Source organism: Triticum aestivum, chromosome 5D, assembly GCF_018294505.1.
Source record: "Triticum aestivum cultivar Chinese Spring chromosome 5D, IWGSC CS RefSeq v2.1, whole genome shotgun sequence".
In the NCBI taxonomy this organism is placed as follows: domain Eukaryota; kingdom Viridiplantae; phylum Streptophyta; class Magnoliopsida; order Poales; family Poaceae; genus Triticum; species Triticum aestivum.
Window position 1 is genome coordinate 448,901,170 of NC_057808.1, and position 17,704 is coordinate 448,918,873.

At 45.8% G+C, this 17,704-nt stretch overlaps 1 non-coding gene across 1 annotated transcript; it reads right to left on the minus strand.

The window, feature by feature from the left end:
- Window positions 1-3,889: 3,889 nt before the first annotated feature.
- Window positions 3,890-3,970, minus strand: TRNAL-CAA (transfer RNA leucine (anticodon CAA)). The gene has a single exon. It is a non-coding gene; the product is annotated as a tRNA-Leu (tRNA).
- Between the last annotated feature and the right edge of the window lie 13,734 nt (window positions 3,971-17,704).

Here is a 17,704-nt window from a genome sequence, read left to right on the forward strand (position 1 = left end):
AAACAGTAGCTGAAACAATTATTTAAACATCTCTTAAATGATTAAATTATTGAAAACCTATTTTTATAACTACAAAAATAATTGTGGCAGTGGTATAACTACTATTCCTAATTTGGGAGCTAACTATATGATTTACAAAACTAAAACAATTTGAAAGATTAAATAAACAGAAAATAAATTGAAAAAAAAAAATAACACCAACAAAATAAGGAGAAAGACCCCCTGGCCAACTGGGCCAAACGGCCCAGCCGGCCAGCCCACTAACCTAGCCGGCCCACCCCACTCTCTCTTATCCCCTAGACCCCGAAACCCTAACCCATCGTCCACCACTCTCCCCCACTCGCTCTATCCCCCCCGATCTGGATCGGGATCGAACCCGATCCCATCGCCCCCGACGGCCCGTCGCCGTCCATCACCGCCGATCGCCGCCGCCCGGAGCTGCGCCTCCGCCTCGGCCACCTCACCGGACTGCCTCCTCCACGCCGCCGTCGTCCCCGTCGACCTCCTCGACACCCGCTGCCCCGTACCCTGCAACTACGGTGAGGCCCTCGGCCTCCCCTTTCTCTCCCTCGCACAACGTCCCGCACCGGCGCGCGACCACCGCGACTCCCGACCGCTGCCATCGACCGCTGCGCTCGCCGCATCGTGGATGAGCCCGACCCCTCACCGTGCACGCCCTGCTCGCCTGCTGCTACCGCGCCCCCTCCCCTGTTCCTTCTCCCCGACACGGCTCACGCCGCCGTGGCTGCGCCTGCCCGCGTCCGCGCGTCCCCCTCCCTACCATCTATGTCTCTTATGACCTCCCCCTCTATGCCTTGCGGTAATGATTCCTCTGGAATTACGACCTTTACCACAACGGTGTCGTCCATGGATGAAATTATTTCGTGGATTGGATTTCACTTGCCTGTCTACGGTTCCCTTGCGTGTGCTCGGGATAGGTGTTTTGTATAAATGTTTCGCCGTATTATTAAGTATTCTCCTTTAGTTTTTTTCTCTATCTAGAAGTGGAATAGAATAACCCGGTTGAAGGGTAATGATCATACGTCTGTAATGCATTGTATGGCCCAGAATAGGTCCTATTCTTCTACCTTTTCCAGGTAGTCGATGGCTATTCACAGCTACCACCTTAACACCAAAGAAGAGTTCGACCCAATGCTTTATTTCTGTCTTAGTGAATCCCGATTCGACATTAAAAGTATATTGATTCTTTCCCAATAAACGAAGACTTTTTTCTGTAAATACTGCGTATTTGATTCCATCCATAAATCGACTTTCCCTCCTATGCTCTGAGTTCCAGTATCGATAAGAATTCGAGTTCTTATTGTTCTTATGTTATGGTATGAATATACCATACCAATTCGTTATGTATGGATGATGGATGAGATTCCATGGATAGAGAGCCAGTTCCAATAGACTTATGGAATGTTCCCGTTCGTGTGCATCCAGCAGGAATTGAACCCGCAAATTTACCAATTATGAGTTGGGCGCTTTAACCATTCAGCCATGGATGCTTAACAGGGATCATCGTACATCGTAAATAACCAATTTTCATATAGAAAGACATATCATAGAAAAATGAAATCGAAAATATTCCGAGATGGCAAATATTCGGAGATGACTATGAAAACACCTCTCTGGATCCTCGAATTGAAAGAGAGATTGAGAGGGATCAAGAATCCTAATTCTCGCTATTTGGAATGGATCCAATTCTATTGAGTCTGACTCATAGTGATCATTTCTCTTTAGCAAAGAATGACCTTGGTTATCAAAGGATTGAACAACCGGGATCCATTTACTTATGATACCTAGTTGGCATTGATAACAAGGATCTAATGAATTATGAGTTTAATAGATCCTCTTTAGCAGAAAGACGTATATTCCTTGCTCATTATCAGACAATCACTTATTCCCAAACCTCGTGTGGGACTAATCGTTTTCATTTACCATCTCATGGAAAACCCTTTTCGTTCCGCTTAGCCCTATCGGGTATTTTAGTGATAGGTTCTGTAGGAACTGGACGATCCTATTTGGTCAAATACCTAACGAAAAATTACGATTTTCCTTTCATTAAGGTACGAGGGCTTCTTATTCCACAAGAACGAAAGCACCTTTTCATTCTTTCATATACTAGGGGTTTTTACTTGGAAAAGACAATGTTCCATACTAAAGGATTCGGGTCCATAACCACGAGTTCCAGTGCACTAGATCTTCTAGCACTTAGCAACGAAGCCCTATCCATTAGTATTCCACATAAGAAATCCATTCTAGAAAAAAATACAATTAGATTAGCTCTTCATAGACAAACTTGGGGTTTGCGAGCCAAGGTAAGATCGGCTCGGGATCATGGGACCCTTTTCTATCAGATAGGAGGGGCTCTTGTACAAAATAGACTTACTAAGTAATAACCCCATAGAATCTATCTATATAAAGATAAAGAGGCAATCGTGTCAGGAAGCGGGTTTTTCTTTGGCCAAAAGGTACTTCGAACTTGGAACGAGCATGAAGAGATTAACGAGACTTCTTTCTCTTTTGAGTTTTTCTGGCGGACCTGCCGCGCAAGATCTTTGGTCTTCCCCTGGAACCGATGAAAAAAAGTGGATCGCTTCTTATGTACTCGCTCAGAATGATTCTTCTCTATCTATAGTTCATGGCCTATTAGAAGTAGAAGGTGCTCTGGTGCAATCCTTACCGACAGAAAAAGATTGCAGTCAGGTTGATAATAGTCGAGTGACATTACTTCGTCGGTCCGAACTAAGGAATCTGTTAGAAATGTTTTGAAATGGATATTGTTCTCTCTTTGATCAGGGATTGCTATATGAAAAGAAGTGGAGTTTGAAAAAGGGAACGGAATGCTCAAACCGGAACTGCTAGAGGAACGAATTTTCAATAGCATAACTTGGGCTCCTAGAATATGGCGCCCTTGGGACAATCTATTTGATTGCAGGGTTTTGTTCCGAAGCAAAGATATCCGCAGAGGCCGGTTCGTTCGTCCTATTCTGATATTCAGGACCAAGAGGTACTGGATTCTCTTTCGGATAGGCCCTGAAAGGAGAAGAAAGGCTGAAATGCCAACGGACCTCTGTCTATTCTCTAATTCACCTGATCCGATAGTACCCATTTTTGGAACGTCCAGTGCCAAAGTCACTGAATGGGTAAGTCACCAATCCAATACCTTTGACAAATTGGATGTCATATTAGATATCATATTCTACATATATAGAAATATCATAGATAGAATAGACATATAGAATTTTTGGTCGGCAAATTCGAAGGAATCATTGAGTGAAAAAGGAGCAAAGAATGACAAAAGACGAGACTCTACTAGTCTTCACTCTTGTGGTTTCCTCTTCCTCGGTTTCTGTTTTCTTATTCGGGATCTTGCTTTTCATGGTTCTCATCTCTGCAACTCGCGATTTTCGCGAGAGAACCAAATCCAAGTTGGTGAAGATCATGATTTGGGCTGGCACGGGGATCGTTTGATCGATTTCCTTGATTTGATCGCTACTTAATGGGCGTGCGCTCAAAGGATACAAACAGGGATTCGCAAACAAAAAGGGGAATTCGTAGTCACTTTTTCCTGTCGCGCAAAAAAAAGTCTTTACGCGAGAGCAATAGAGGTTGGGATACATCTATCTCTTCTGAGCAACCTCTTTTGGATTCTTAAGACCACCCTTGCAGTAGGATACCATCTGCTTTGGGTTCTTTATTATCTCCTTCGAGGGATTTTTAGGATCGTTCAGGCTATATATATTTAGTCTATTTTGGCTTTTACTGTCTACTTTTCTCAGGGAGATGGTTAAGGACCTCAGAAGATAGAGGAGAGCGCCAGGCCCAGATTTCCGGAATACTTCTACGGGGAATGCTCATTGAATGAGCATTCTCCATATTATGCCTTGAAGAGGACTCGAACCTCCACGCTCTTCAGCACGAGATTTTGAGTCTCGCGTGTCTACCATTTCACCATCAAGGCATCTTGAAAGTGAATCGTATTCCATGAATATGATATCTATCTAATGTGATATATGGAATATATGACAAAGGTGGAGTCTTGGAGTATTTCGATCGATCGGTCATATAGGCCTGAGTCAGACATCAAATAGCTTCGATTTGCATTATCCGTAGGACACCTTATATGTATCAAAATCGATATCAAAATCAAAAAGATGAAAGATGTACAATCCAATTTCTCGATTCAATAGAAGCCCAAAGAGGTGCATATGGTACCCAAATAAGAATAGGATAGATATGTCAAAAGCAGGTCTGATTACACCTATTCCTAATCCTAAATAGAATGTAAGGACGTAGGGATTTCTATGTAAACAGAGTATCCTATTTCCATAGGCTCGAATGACCCCTTCTCATAATAAGAATGTGCACGGTCTGGTTCGGTATGGAATGAACTTATAATCTGATGATCGAGTCGATTCCATGATTATAAGTTCATAACCCTAGCGCCCATTCCCATTTTGGGCGGAACAGATCTACTAATTCTTTTATTCCAGTTAGTAAGAGGGATCTTGAACTAAGAAATAGACCTAGCAGCTAAAAGAGGGTATCCTGAGCAATTGCAAGAATGTGGTTCATTGATATTCCTGGTATAGTAGATGCTATCACACATACAGTCATACTCAATTCGATGGAATTGTTTGATCTTAAAGGGGATCTTCTATAATTTCGCACATAAGGGGTTATTTCTTGGTTTCGTCCAGTCATTAATAACTTGATTATTTTTAGGTAATAGTAGATAGAAAGAACGCTCGTAAGGAGTCCTATTGAAACCAATAAATATAGGCCTGCTTGCCATCCACACCAGAATAGATAGAGTTTTCCGAAGAAACCTGCTAGTGGAGGAAGGCCTCCTAGGGATAAGAGACATAGGGCTAAAGAGAGAGCCAAAAAAGACATTGCCTCACGCGACGAATTGCGATGCCCCACGCGCTGGCCCGCGTCCACGCGTCCCCTTCCCTGCCATCGCCCGGCCGCGTTCCCATCCCTCTGCGCGCGCGCCACCGAACCTCCTCGTCGCTCGCCGCTTCCTCCGCGGTGTCGTTCGGGTCCGTCCCGCTCGGCCTCCGCCTCCCTGTCGTCGACCCCGCCTCGGGCTGCCGTGCCCGCTGCCGCCCAGGCTCGGCCTTCGCTCGGGCGCCCGCACACCCCAGCAACCGAGCGGGCTGGTGCCTGCACCCGTTTCGCCAGCGCCCGATCCACTAAGCCCCCAGGGGCCAATGACAGGCGGGCCCCGCCCTTAAAAGTTTTATAAAAAAGAATAAAAATAATAATTAAGAAAATAAATAATTAATTAATTAACTTAATTAATCCTGATCAGATTAACTTAATCACTTAGGTTAGTTAATTAATCTGTTAGGTTAGTTAACAGTCAATGACAGCTGGGACCCACACGTCAGCTTGACCGAGTCAACACCTCTGTTGACTGCTGATGTCATGCTGACGTCATGCTGATGCAGTAATGCCATTTTCGAATTAAATTAATAATAATAATTAAGAAAATGTTTTAAAATCTTTAAAAATTAATATAAAATAATCCATAATTTGGATGTAAAAACTTTGTACATGAAAGTTGCTCAGAACGACGAGATGAATCCGGTTATGCAGCCCGTTCGTCCGCCACACATCCCTAGCATAGCGAACACGCAACTTTCCCCCTCTGATTCATGTGCCCGAAAACGCGAAACACCGGGGATATTTTCCCGGATGTTTCCCCCCTTCACCGGTATCACCTCATACCGTGTTAGAACACGTCTAGCTCTGTCTGTTGTCCTGTTATGCACTTGCTTGCTATGTATTTACAGTTTCTCCCCCCTCTTCTCTTCGGTAGACCCAGTGACGATGCTGATGCCCCTGTGATCGACTACATCACCGAAGGCCCCTCCTTCTCGTCTGAGCAACCAGGCAAGCCCCCCCTTGATCACCAGATATCGCCTATTCTTCTCTATACAGCTTGCATTAGAGTAGTGTAGCATGTTACTGCTTTCGGTTAATCCTATTCTGCTGCATAGCCTGTCATTGTTGCTACAGTTGTTACCCTTACCTTCTATCCTACTGCTAAGTATAGGATGCTAGTGTTCCATCAGTGGCCCTACACTCTTGTCCGTCTGCCATGCTATACTACTGGGCCATGATCACTTCGGGAGGTGATCACGGGTATATACTATATACTTTATATACATGACACATGTGGTGACTAAAGTCGGGTCAGCTCGTTGAGTACCCGCAAGTGATTCTGATGAGGGGGCTGAAAGGACAGGTGGCTCCATCCCGGTAGAGGTGGGCCTGGGTTCCCGACGGCCCCCGACTATTACTTTGTGGCCGAGCGACAGGGCAGGTTGAGACCACCTAGGAGAGAGGTGGGCCTGGCCCTGGTCGGCGTTCGCGGATACTTAACATGCTTAACGAGATCTTGGTATTTGATCTGAGTCTAGCCATTTGGTCTATACGCACTAACCAACTACGCGGGAAAAGTTATGGGCACTCAGCGTCGTGGTATCAGCAGAAGCTCTTTTTGACGTCAGCGACTGAGTGGCGCGTGCCGCATTGGACCGTAAGCTCGCGCTTGTATTAAGGGGGCTAGGTCTGCTTCCGGCCGCGTACGCAACGTGCAGGTGTGCAATGGGCTCAGACCCCTGCGTGCATAGGATTTAGACCGGCGTGCTGACCTCTCTGTTGAGCCTAGGTGGAGCTGCGACGTGTTGATCTTCCGAGGCTGGGCATGACCCAGGAAAGTGTGTCCGGCCAAATGGGATCGAGCGTGTTGGGTAATGTGGTGCACCCCTGCAGGGAAGTTTATCTATTCGAATAGCCGTGTTCCTCTGTAAAAGGACGACCTAGAGTTGTACCTTGACCTTATGACAACTAGAATCGGATACTTAATAAAACACACCCTTCCAAGTGCCACATACAACCCGGTGATCGCTCTCTAACAGGGCGACGAGGAGGGGATCGCCGGGTAGGATTATGCTATGCGCTACTACTTGGTGAACTTACCATCTACTCTCTTCTACATGCTGCAAGATGGCGGTGGCCAGAAGCGTAGTCTTCGACAGGATTAGCTATCCCCCTCTTATTCTGGCACTCTGCAGTTCAGTCCACCGATATGGCCCTTTACACATATACCCATGCATATGTAGTGTAGCTCCTTTCTTGCGAGTACTTTGGATGAGTACTCACGGTTGCTTTTTTCCCTCTTCTCCCCTTTCTATACCTGGTTGTCGCAACCAAATGCTGGAGTCCAGGAGCTAGAGATCCCGAGGATGATTCTACGTGGAGTTCGGCTTCGAGGAGTAGTTAGGAGGTCCCAGGCAGGAGGCCTTGCCTTTTCGATCGTTGCTACTTTTGTGCTAGCCTTCTTAAGGCAATCTTGTTTAACTTATGTCTGTACTCAGATATTATTGCTTCCGCTGACTCTTGTGTGTTCGAGCTTATGTATTCGAGCCTTCGAGGCCCCTGGCTTGTAATATAAAGCTTGTTTTATTTTAATTTGTGTCTAGAGTTGTGTTGTGATATCTTCCCGTGAGTCCTCGATCTTGATCGTACACATTTGCGTGTATGATTAGTGTATGGTCAAATCGGGGGCGTCACAAGTTGGTATCAGAGCCGACTGCCTGTAGGAATCCCCCTTTCCAACTCCTTGGCCGAAGTCGAGTCTTGTCATTGAAAAACTTTTACTAACATGGCTGTGCGGCTTACGGGCCAACGTCGCCATTGGGTGGTATTAGGATCTTTTACTCCTCGATCCTTACTCTGGGACTCTGATCTCTCTTCTATTCGGGTTAAATGATTTTACTAAATCTGACTCTAGGTTCTCGTAACTACTTCTTCCGGAGAGCCCCTTATCACAGATGATCGCCTACTGCACCAGAAGATTACGAAGTTACTCCCCGATACTCTTTCGAGACTTTGTGCCCGTTGCTTTTGCAATTCCCTACCACCGAAATATCCCTATGGATAAATACATACACTTGCCGTTCTTACTTTTATTCCTAGTTGATCTTGTTATTACAAGATACCCTAAAATCCTCTCTATTGTTCCGAGAATATTTTGTGCCTACTGCCTTGCAGTTCTTTGCCACATGAATACCCCTACGGATAATTTCTCGCCCTTATCGAGTATCCGCTCATCCCCTAGTTGTTCATGTGTTTCACAATGGTCTTCGAAATACTATTCGATCCTCCAAAAAAATCATTAGTAGCTTATTGCTCTGCAATACTTGTCTGCTTGCATTATGGATGCTTTCCATATGTCTGGCAATATTCGTTAGTATCCTTAGGCACCGTCATTTTGATCCTATTGATTCAACATGAGTGCGAATGCACGCAATCATCAGTTGATCCTTTTAAATTATCTTTCTGGCTCAGACGTTATTTTAAACATGAGCTGGTTCTCAACCAATCCAATTGCCGTCGATCGTACCCCTAAGACTATTCAACTTATCCATCCCTAATCAGAACATTGCTTCTGATCCCTTGATTTGAAAATCATAATTCCTTTGCATTTGAGCTCTGGATTAGTCAGTTGTTTCTATAATCCAATGCCTTTGCATTGTTACTTCCTCTGGTTGTGTGCCGATGCTCACATCAGCTCTGTTATGGACCGACAGATCCTTTAATGGATTTTATCCGACAGCGTCCTTCATATTCAATAACCTTGTGAGCCTTCTCTCGGATACATAATGCCTTTGGTAAATTGTATCCTCTACTTTCTCAACCTTGCTCTGCTTTCGAGCTGGTGATATTTACTCTTGAAGCTTGTGGTATATGTTTCTAAGATGCCCCGATGGGTTGAACCTATACCTTCTCTAAAACCGTGTGAACTCGGAAGTTTTCACGAGTCATACTCTTCTGGTGCTTCGCCAGATAACTTTTCAACACTACAACTTCGATAACGAGAAGTGGATGAAAGGTTATGCATTGGAGAAGTGGGAGTCGACCTTGAACTTTGTGTTCATGCCCATGGACACGATGTAGATCTTATCATTAAATCTTTTCTTAAATTAATTATTCCCTTGGTATAAGTTCATCTTATATCTGGGATCTGGCCTTTTGCAATCGTGGTTCCGACCATGTTCTCCTTTAAATACCATTTCTCGTGCAAGATTAAGCACTTGTCTTCTGTAGAGCAATACCCTAGTCCAACCTCTACTTTGATCAGGCGTCGAGCATTACCCCCCTGGTATCTCGAGATTATCATGGAACTGCATAACTTCTTATGAGTTCTTCATCAAGTACTACATTTTCACTGATTCCAATTTTTCACGGGCTCTGAGTTATGAAACACTCAAAGACACCGATAACTGAACCGAGTCCGCACTATGGTTCAACAACTCTTAGTAATCTTCTTTACGTACGAGTTTGTACCCAATCATGCCATTCCTAGCCTATTTGGCTATATCATTGTCGAGATGATTTTAACTGTGCTACCTGGTCCTTACTCCCGGAGCACCACTTTCGACGATGAGCTAAGCTTACGTCGATTTTCCTCGTCATATCATTTCGCCTTGAACAACAAGCTTGATTTTGAGTTTGTGTCGTACCCATGGTTCTAATAACCTTTTGCTTCGTAATTCCTTTGACTTGATGTTATCGCCGATCGATTACATCTTCATGAAATCTCTCGACAAATGTGTCGCGATCATCATCAGCATTCTGATGTCTTCCACGATATCAATTGAATTCATGGTGAGAAATACCAGCCTTACCCTCGATGATTTGTGTTATCATCGACCACATCCTTGTCTTCCCTCAACACCAAACGTGTTCATGTTTTTGATTGAATCTTGAGTTCCTTGCTATCCAGCATATATTCTTCTTGACCTTGGAGTATTACCATCTTTTATGTCAAGAAGGTCGTGAGAATGGCTCTGCCTCATAAAATTTCTTGGTATAGTGATACTTGTCACCATCACCATTCTTTCTTGGCCCCAATGTTGATTCTAACCGGAATGCCAACAAGTGAACGGTGCTGCTTGGATTCTGTACTCCTTAGCAACCCTATTGCTTTGGAGTTAATGATCGACAGTTCATCCTTAGACTATTGGATAACGAATCAACATTCTAACATTGATCATGCTATCTAATCCCACAATTCGGGTGCACCTTTCAACCAGTGTTTAATTATGTATGTTTTCCTCAAGCACACACCATTATGTCATTTGCTCTGACTAATGTTATCTCCTTGTTCACATAATTGTGGAAATCCATCTTGTCAGAGATCTCGATGAATTGTCGCTGAGTCCCTCAGCCACCTCCTCATGCTCTCCTTGGTCTAATGATGAAACTCTTGTTTCGGAACTCGCTTCCAGAGTTCATCTCCCGAGAACCTTACAATCTCATCTCGTCAATTTGTGTCGCACCTTTTCTTCTCAGGCATCCTGAGTCTGAGGTGTCCTAAAACCAAACAGATTTGAAACTTGGTCAGATATGGTGGTTGGAACATTTTCCAAGAGTCATAGCATTGGTCTTTATATAACCCAGTAAGGTGATATCATGCCTAGCACACCTGGTCGGAGGACCTATTGCTATAGTATCATTTTACAAGGTTAGCCATTCGTCCATGAGGAAATTGTAAGACTTATTCTAATTGTTGTTCCTGATGGATCCTTTGTGTATCCAAAGTCTGACATTTGCCTGAAGACCATGTCAATGCTATCTCGAAGCATGTATGTGGTACTCCGATTTTCAATAAGAACATCTGAAGCACAATGCTAAATTTTCTTTATCAAATTATCCAAACACCATTGTATGGGTAATGTCAGGAAATTTCTCCCCCCTTTCCAAAAGGGTTTTCTACACTATATCCTGTTGTGGATATCATGCTCTGTTTGTCCTTGGGAAGGATATACCCCTGAATAATGTGTTTAAACACATTTTCCTTTCCATTGTTCTATTCAATCTGATGATCACCTTTTCCTTTACATTGTTTTGTTTAACCTTTCTGGTGATCTATATGATCTAAGCAGTAATATTCACTGCTTATGTAAACACCTCGTTGTACAACTCTATCAGTAAGACCCTGTTACTATTGTTGATGATATTCCGGTAACCATCGATGGACGAGAACTTTACCTATTGGTCCGCCTCGTTTCAACGAGCAGGAAAATGGTTCTCGTCGTCCCTCGCCCTTGGTACCAAAGTTGTTGCCGACATAACTGACAGTCTCTTCTCTGACATGCCTTGCTATCATAACCGTGCAAGATGTCACCGCTCCTAATTTTAACCCACATGGTGGGCCCATAACCCACAGTTCCACAGGATCGAAACCTGACTCGCCTGTACACCCTATTGTCAAAGTTATTCCTCGCGCTTGACTTCGTGGGTAATTCGCGAGCCACCTTCCTAGTGATCTATTCTGGTATCGGATGCAATATTTATTCTCGTTGCTATGGAACCTTTCACACTTTGTTTCAAGACGTCGAACGATTGTCTATCCGTTTGATACTTCTTATTGTACCTTCTTACTTTCCTCTCGATGTGTTTTACTGGTTCAACTCGAGAGATAATCATGTGCTCATTCATGGGATAACCCCCAGATGATTAACCCTTATAGCATCCTATCATTGCCAAGCTGCCCCCTACCTATTCCTAAGTACGATGAAGACCCCGAAGAAAAGATGGCAACTTCATCGTGACGACCTCAAGCAGAGAAATGAAGACATCAATAATGGATCAATCTCTTTGAGAGGATCAACCAACAACGAGAAGACCCGTTAGGATTTCGTAACCCGAACCTTCCACCTTTACTCCCCTCTTAAATCTCGGGACGAGATTTCTTGTAGTGGAGGAGAATTGTGACGCCCGAATGATTAAGCTACAGTAATCCCCTGCTAATGAAGCCACGTCACTTCGGTTACAGTTGCTAATCTCGTGTTAGTTCGAAACCGATCCAACTTTAAATTTGAGTAAATGGCAAACATCAAAAGTTTTCAAAACGTTAAAACTAAAATGTTCAGTTTGCGACAAATAATCCATACGTTATTTTGATGAAGAAACCACATTTTTATAAAGTAACTAAATGTTCTAAGATAAGTAAAACAGTAGCTGAAACAATTATTTAAACATCTCTTAAATGATTAAATTATTGAAAACCTATTTTTATAACTACAAAAATAATTGTGGCAGTGGTATAACTACTATTCCTAATTTGGGAGCTAACTATATGATTTACAAAACTAAAACAATTTGAAAGATTAAATAAACAGAAAATAAATTGAAAAACAAAAAATAAAATAACACCAACAAAATAAGGAGAAAGACCCCCTGGCCAACTGGGCCAAACGGCCCAGCCGGCCAGCCCACTAACCTAGCCGGCCCACCCCACTCTCTCTTATCCCCTGGACCCCGAAACCCTAACCCATCGTCCACCACTCTCCCCCACTCGCTCTATCCCCCCCGATCTGGATCGGGATCGAACCCGATCCCATCGCCCCCGACGGCCCGTCGCCGTCCATCACCGCCGATCGCCGCCGCCCGGAGCTGCGCCTCCGCCTCGGCCACCTCACCGGACTGCCTCCTCCACGCCGCCGTCGTCCCCGTCGACCTCCTCGACACCCGCTGCCCCGTACCCTGCAACTACGGTGAGGCCCTCGGCCTCCCCTTTCTCTCCCTCGCACAACGTCCCGCACCGGCGCGCGACCACCGCGACTCCCGACCGCTGCCATCAACCGCTGCGCTCGCCGCATCGTGGATGAGCCCGACCCCTCCCCGTGCACGCCCTGCTCGCCTGCTGCTACCGCGCCCCTTCCCCTGTTCCTTCTCCCCGACACGGCTCACGCCGCCGTGGCTGCGCCTGCCCGCGTCGGCGTCCTCCCGCGTCCGCGCGTCCCCTTCCCTGCCAGCGCCCCGCTGCGTTCCCATCCCTCCGCGCACGCACCACCGAACCTCCTCGTCGCTCGCCGCTTCCTCCGCGGTGCCGTTCGGGTCCGTCCCGCTCGGCCTCCGCCTCCCTGTCGCCAGCCCCGCCTCGGGCTGCCGCCCAGGCTCGGCCTTCGCTCGGGCGCCCGCACGCCCCAGCAACCGAGCGGGCTGGTGCCTGCACCCGTTTCGCCAGCTCCCGATCCACTAAGCCCCCAGGGGCCAATGACAGGCGGGCCCCGCCCTTAAACGTTTTATAAAAAAGAATAAAAATAAAAATAATAATAATAATTAAGAAAATAATTAATTAATTTATTACTTAATTAATTAACTTAAATAATCCTGATCAAATTAACTTAATCACTTTGGTTAGTTAATTAATCTGTTAGGTTAGTTAACAGTCAATGACAGCTGGGACCCACACGCCAGCTTGACCCAGTCAACACCTCTGTTGACTGCTGACGTCATGCTGATGCAGTAATGCCATTTTTGAATTAAATTAATAATAATAATAATTTAGAAAATGTTTTAAAATCATTAAAAATTAATATAAAATAATCCGTAATTCGGATGTAAAAACTTTGTACATGAAAGTTGCTCACAACGACGAGACGAATCCAGTTACGCAGCCCGTTCGTCCACCACACATCCCTAGCATAGCGAACACGCAACTTTTCCCCTCTGATTCATCTGCCCGAAAACGCGAAACACCGGGGATATTTTCCCGGATGTTTCCCCCCTTCACCGGTATCACCTCATACCGTGTTAGAACACGTCTAGCTCTGTCTGTTGTCCTGTTATGCACTTGCTTGCTATGTATTTACAGTTTCTCCCCCCTCTTCTCTTCGGTAGACCCAGTGACGATGCTGATGCCCCTGTGATCGACTACATCACCGACGGCCCCTCCTTCTCGTCTGAGCAACCAGGCAAGCCCCCCCTTGATCACCAGATATCGCCTATTCTTCTCTATACAGCTTGCATTAGAGTAGTGTAGCATGTTACTGCTTTCGGTTAATCCTATTCTGCTGCATAGCCTGTCATTGTTGCTACAGTTGTTACCCTTACCTGCTATCCTACTGCTAAGTATAGGATGCTAGTGTTCCATCAGTGGCCCTACACTCTTGTCCGTCTGCCAAGCTATACTACTGGGCCATGATCACTTCGGGAGGTGATCACGGGTATTAACTATATACTTTATATACATGACACATGTGGTGACTAAAGTCGGGTCAGCTCGTTGAGTACCCGCAAGTGATTCTGATGAGGGGGCTGAAAGGACAGGTGGCTCCATCCCGGTAGAGGTGGGCCTGGGTTCCCGACGGCCCCCGACTGTTACTTTGTGGCCGAGCGACAGGGCAGGTTGAGACCACTTAGGAGAGAGGTGGGCCTGGCCCTGGTGGGCGTTCGCGGATACTTAACACGCTTAACGAGATCTTGGTATTTGATCTGAGTCTGGCCATTTGGTCTATACGCACTAACCAACTACGCGAGAACAGTTATGGGCACTCGGCGTCATGGTATCAGCCGAAGCTCTTTTTGACGTCAGCGACTGAGTGGCGCGCGCCGCATTGGACTGTAAGCTCGCGCTTGTATTAAGGGGGCTAGGTCTGCTTCCGGCCGCGTACGCAACGTGCAGGTGTGCAATGGGCGATGGGCCCAGACCCCTGCGCGCATAGGATTTAGACCGGCGTGCTGACCTCTCTGTTGAGCCTAGGTGGGGCTGCGATGTGTTGATCTTCCGAGGCCGGGCATGACCCAGGAAAGTGTGTCTGGCCAAATGGGATCGAGCGTGTTGGGTAATGTGGTGCACCCTTGCAGGGAAGTTTATCTATTCGAATAGCCGTGTCCCTTGGTAAAAGGACGACCCGGAGTTGTACCTTGACTTTATGACAACTAGAACCGGATACTTAATAAAACACACCCTTCCAAGTGCCACATGCAACCCGGTGATCGCTCTCTAACAGGGAGACGAGGAGGGGATCGCCGGGTAGGATTATGCTATGCGATGCTACTTGGTGAACTTACCATCTACTCTCTTCTACATGCTGCAAGATGGAGGTGGCTAGAAGCGTAGTCTTCGACAGGATTAGCTATCCCCCTCTTATTCTGGCATTCTGCAGTTCAGTCCACCGATATGGCCCTTTACACATATACCCATGCATATGTAGTGTAGCTCCTTGCTTGCGAGTACTTTGGATGAGTACTCACGGTTGCTTTTCTCCCTCTTTTCCCCTTTCTATACCTGGTTGTCGCAACCAGATGCTGGAGTCCAGGAGCTAGAGATCCCGAGGATGATTCTACGTGGAGTTCGGCTTCGAGGAGTAGTTAGGAGGTCCCAGGCAGGAGGCCTTGCCTTTTCGATCGTTGCTACTTTTGTGCTAGCCTTCTTAAGGCAATCTTGTTTAACTTATGTCTGTACTCAGATATTATTGCTTCCGCTGACTCTTGTGTGTTCGAGCTTATGTATTCGAGCCTTCGAGGCCCCTGGCTTGTAATATAAAGCTTTTTTTATTTTAATTTGTGTCTAGAGTTGTATTGTGATATCTTCCCATGAGTCCTCGATCTTGATCGTACACATTTGCGTGTATGATTAGTGTACGGTCAAATCGGGGGCGTCACAGTAGGGTCCATGTCCTCTGGATCACGTTCATTCCAAAAATCATGTTCCCGAAGGTTTCATTCCGTTTGGACTCCGTTTGATATTCTTTTTCTGCGAAACTCTGAAATAGGCAAAAAACAGCAATTCTGGGCTGGGCCTCCGATTAATAGGTTAGTCCCAAAAATAATATAAAAGTGTATAATAAAGCCCAGTAATGTCCAAAACAGAATATAATATAGCATGGAACAATCAAAAATTATAGATACGTTGGAGACGTATGATCTCCCAAGCTATATGCTGTACGGAGGAGAAAGGAGGCATGAAAAATACATGACTAAACTATACGTACATACACGTTCAACACCCCCCAAGTCGAAACATCACCGACGATGTAGAGACTGGACCGAAATTCCTCGAAGGTGGATCTCGGTAGCCCTTTAGTCATAACATCGGCAAACTGTTGAGCAGTGGGAACATGCAAAACCCGTATCCGCCCAAGGGCAACCTGCTCACGAACGAAGTGTATGTCGATCTCAATATGCTTCGTCCGGTGATGATGAACAGGGTTGGCGGATAGGTAGATGGCAGAGACATTGTCGCAGGAGACGACCGTGGCCTTATGGACATCGCAAAGCAACTCCTGAAGGAGTTGGTGACGCCAAGAATACTTAGCGACAATGTTAGCTACTGCCAGGTATTCCATCAGCACTCGAGAGGGAAACCATGGGTTGTCATTTAGATGACCACGAGATTAGTGAAGGCCCGAGATAGACGCAGTAGCCTGATGTAGAGCGTCGAGTATCTGGGCAGCCAGCCCAGACAGCGTCCAAATAGGCCACGAGGTCAATGGAGTAGGATGCCGTCAGTGTGAGTCCTAGAGCCGTGGTGCCGCGAATGTAGCGAAGGATCCGCTTCACCAGGTTCCAGTGGGACTCACGAGGAGCATGCATGTGAAGGCACACCTGCTGCACGACATACTAAAGATCCGAGCGAGTAAGCGTCAAGTACTGCAACACATCGATGTTGGATCGATAGAATGCCGCATCTGATGCAGGCGAACCATCAAGGGTTGAGAGCTTGTTCTTCGTGTCAACAGGCGTGGGAGCGTTCTTGCAGTTAAGCATGCATGCACGCTCAAGGAGCTCATGAGCGTACCGCTGCTGATGAAGAAAGAACCCGTCAGCACATCGTAAAACCTCGATGCAAAGGAAGTAGTGCAAAGGCCCCAGATCCTTGAGGGCAAACTCATCGCGGAGACAAGCAGTGAGCTACTGAAGAAGCTCAGTAGAGGATGTCATTAGGATGATGTCGTCTACATAGAGTAAGAGATATGTAGTAGCAGCGCCCCGATGGTAGACGAACAATGACGCATCGGAGCGGGTGGAGCGGAAACCCAGCCGCTGGAGGAAGGCCACGATACGCTGGTACCACGCGCGGGGTGCCTGCTTGAGCCCGTAGAGGGATTGAGAAAGTAGGCACACATGCTCCGGATGAGCGGCGTCGACGAGTCCGGCGGGCTGCTGGCAGAACACCTGCACGGCGAGGTGGCCATGAAGAAATGCGTTGGAGACATCCAACTGATGCACATGCCATGCACGAGACACTGTGGGCCATAGACACGATTATATTTTGGAAGGCCTCTGGATCACTGCTCCATATCCCCGACGGTTTCTGGGTCGTGTGGGAAGGACACCCTATCAAACACACTCACTTGGCAACGGTCCCAAATGTCGTCGCGGAAAGGGGTTAAAAACCGTTTGTATAGCACCAACGCGTACAAGTGAAGGAAAAAAACAGAAACTGGCACTGGGCTCTAGGTTAATAGGTTAGTCCCAAAAATCATATAAAATAGCATATTAATGCATATAAAACATCCAAAACAGATAATATAATAGCATGGAACAGTCAAAAATTATAGATACGTTGGAGACGTATCAAGCATCCCCAAGCTCAATTCCTGCTCATCCTCGAGTAGGTAAATGATAAAAACAGAATTTTTGATGTGGAATGCTACCTATCATATTTATCCATGTAATTCTCTTTATTGTGGCATTAATGTTCAGATCCGTAAGATTCAAAACAAAAGTTTATATTGACATAAAAACAATAATACTTCAAGCATACTAACAAAATAATTATGTCTTCTCAAAATAACATGGCCAAAGAAAGCTTATCCCTACAAAATCATATAGTCTGGCTATGCTCCATCTTCATCACACAAAATATTTAAATCATGCACAA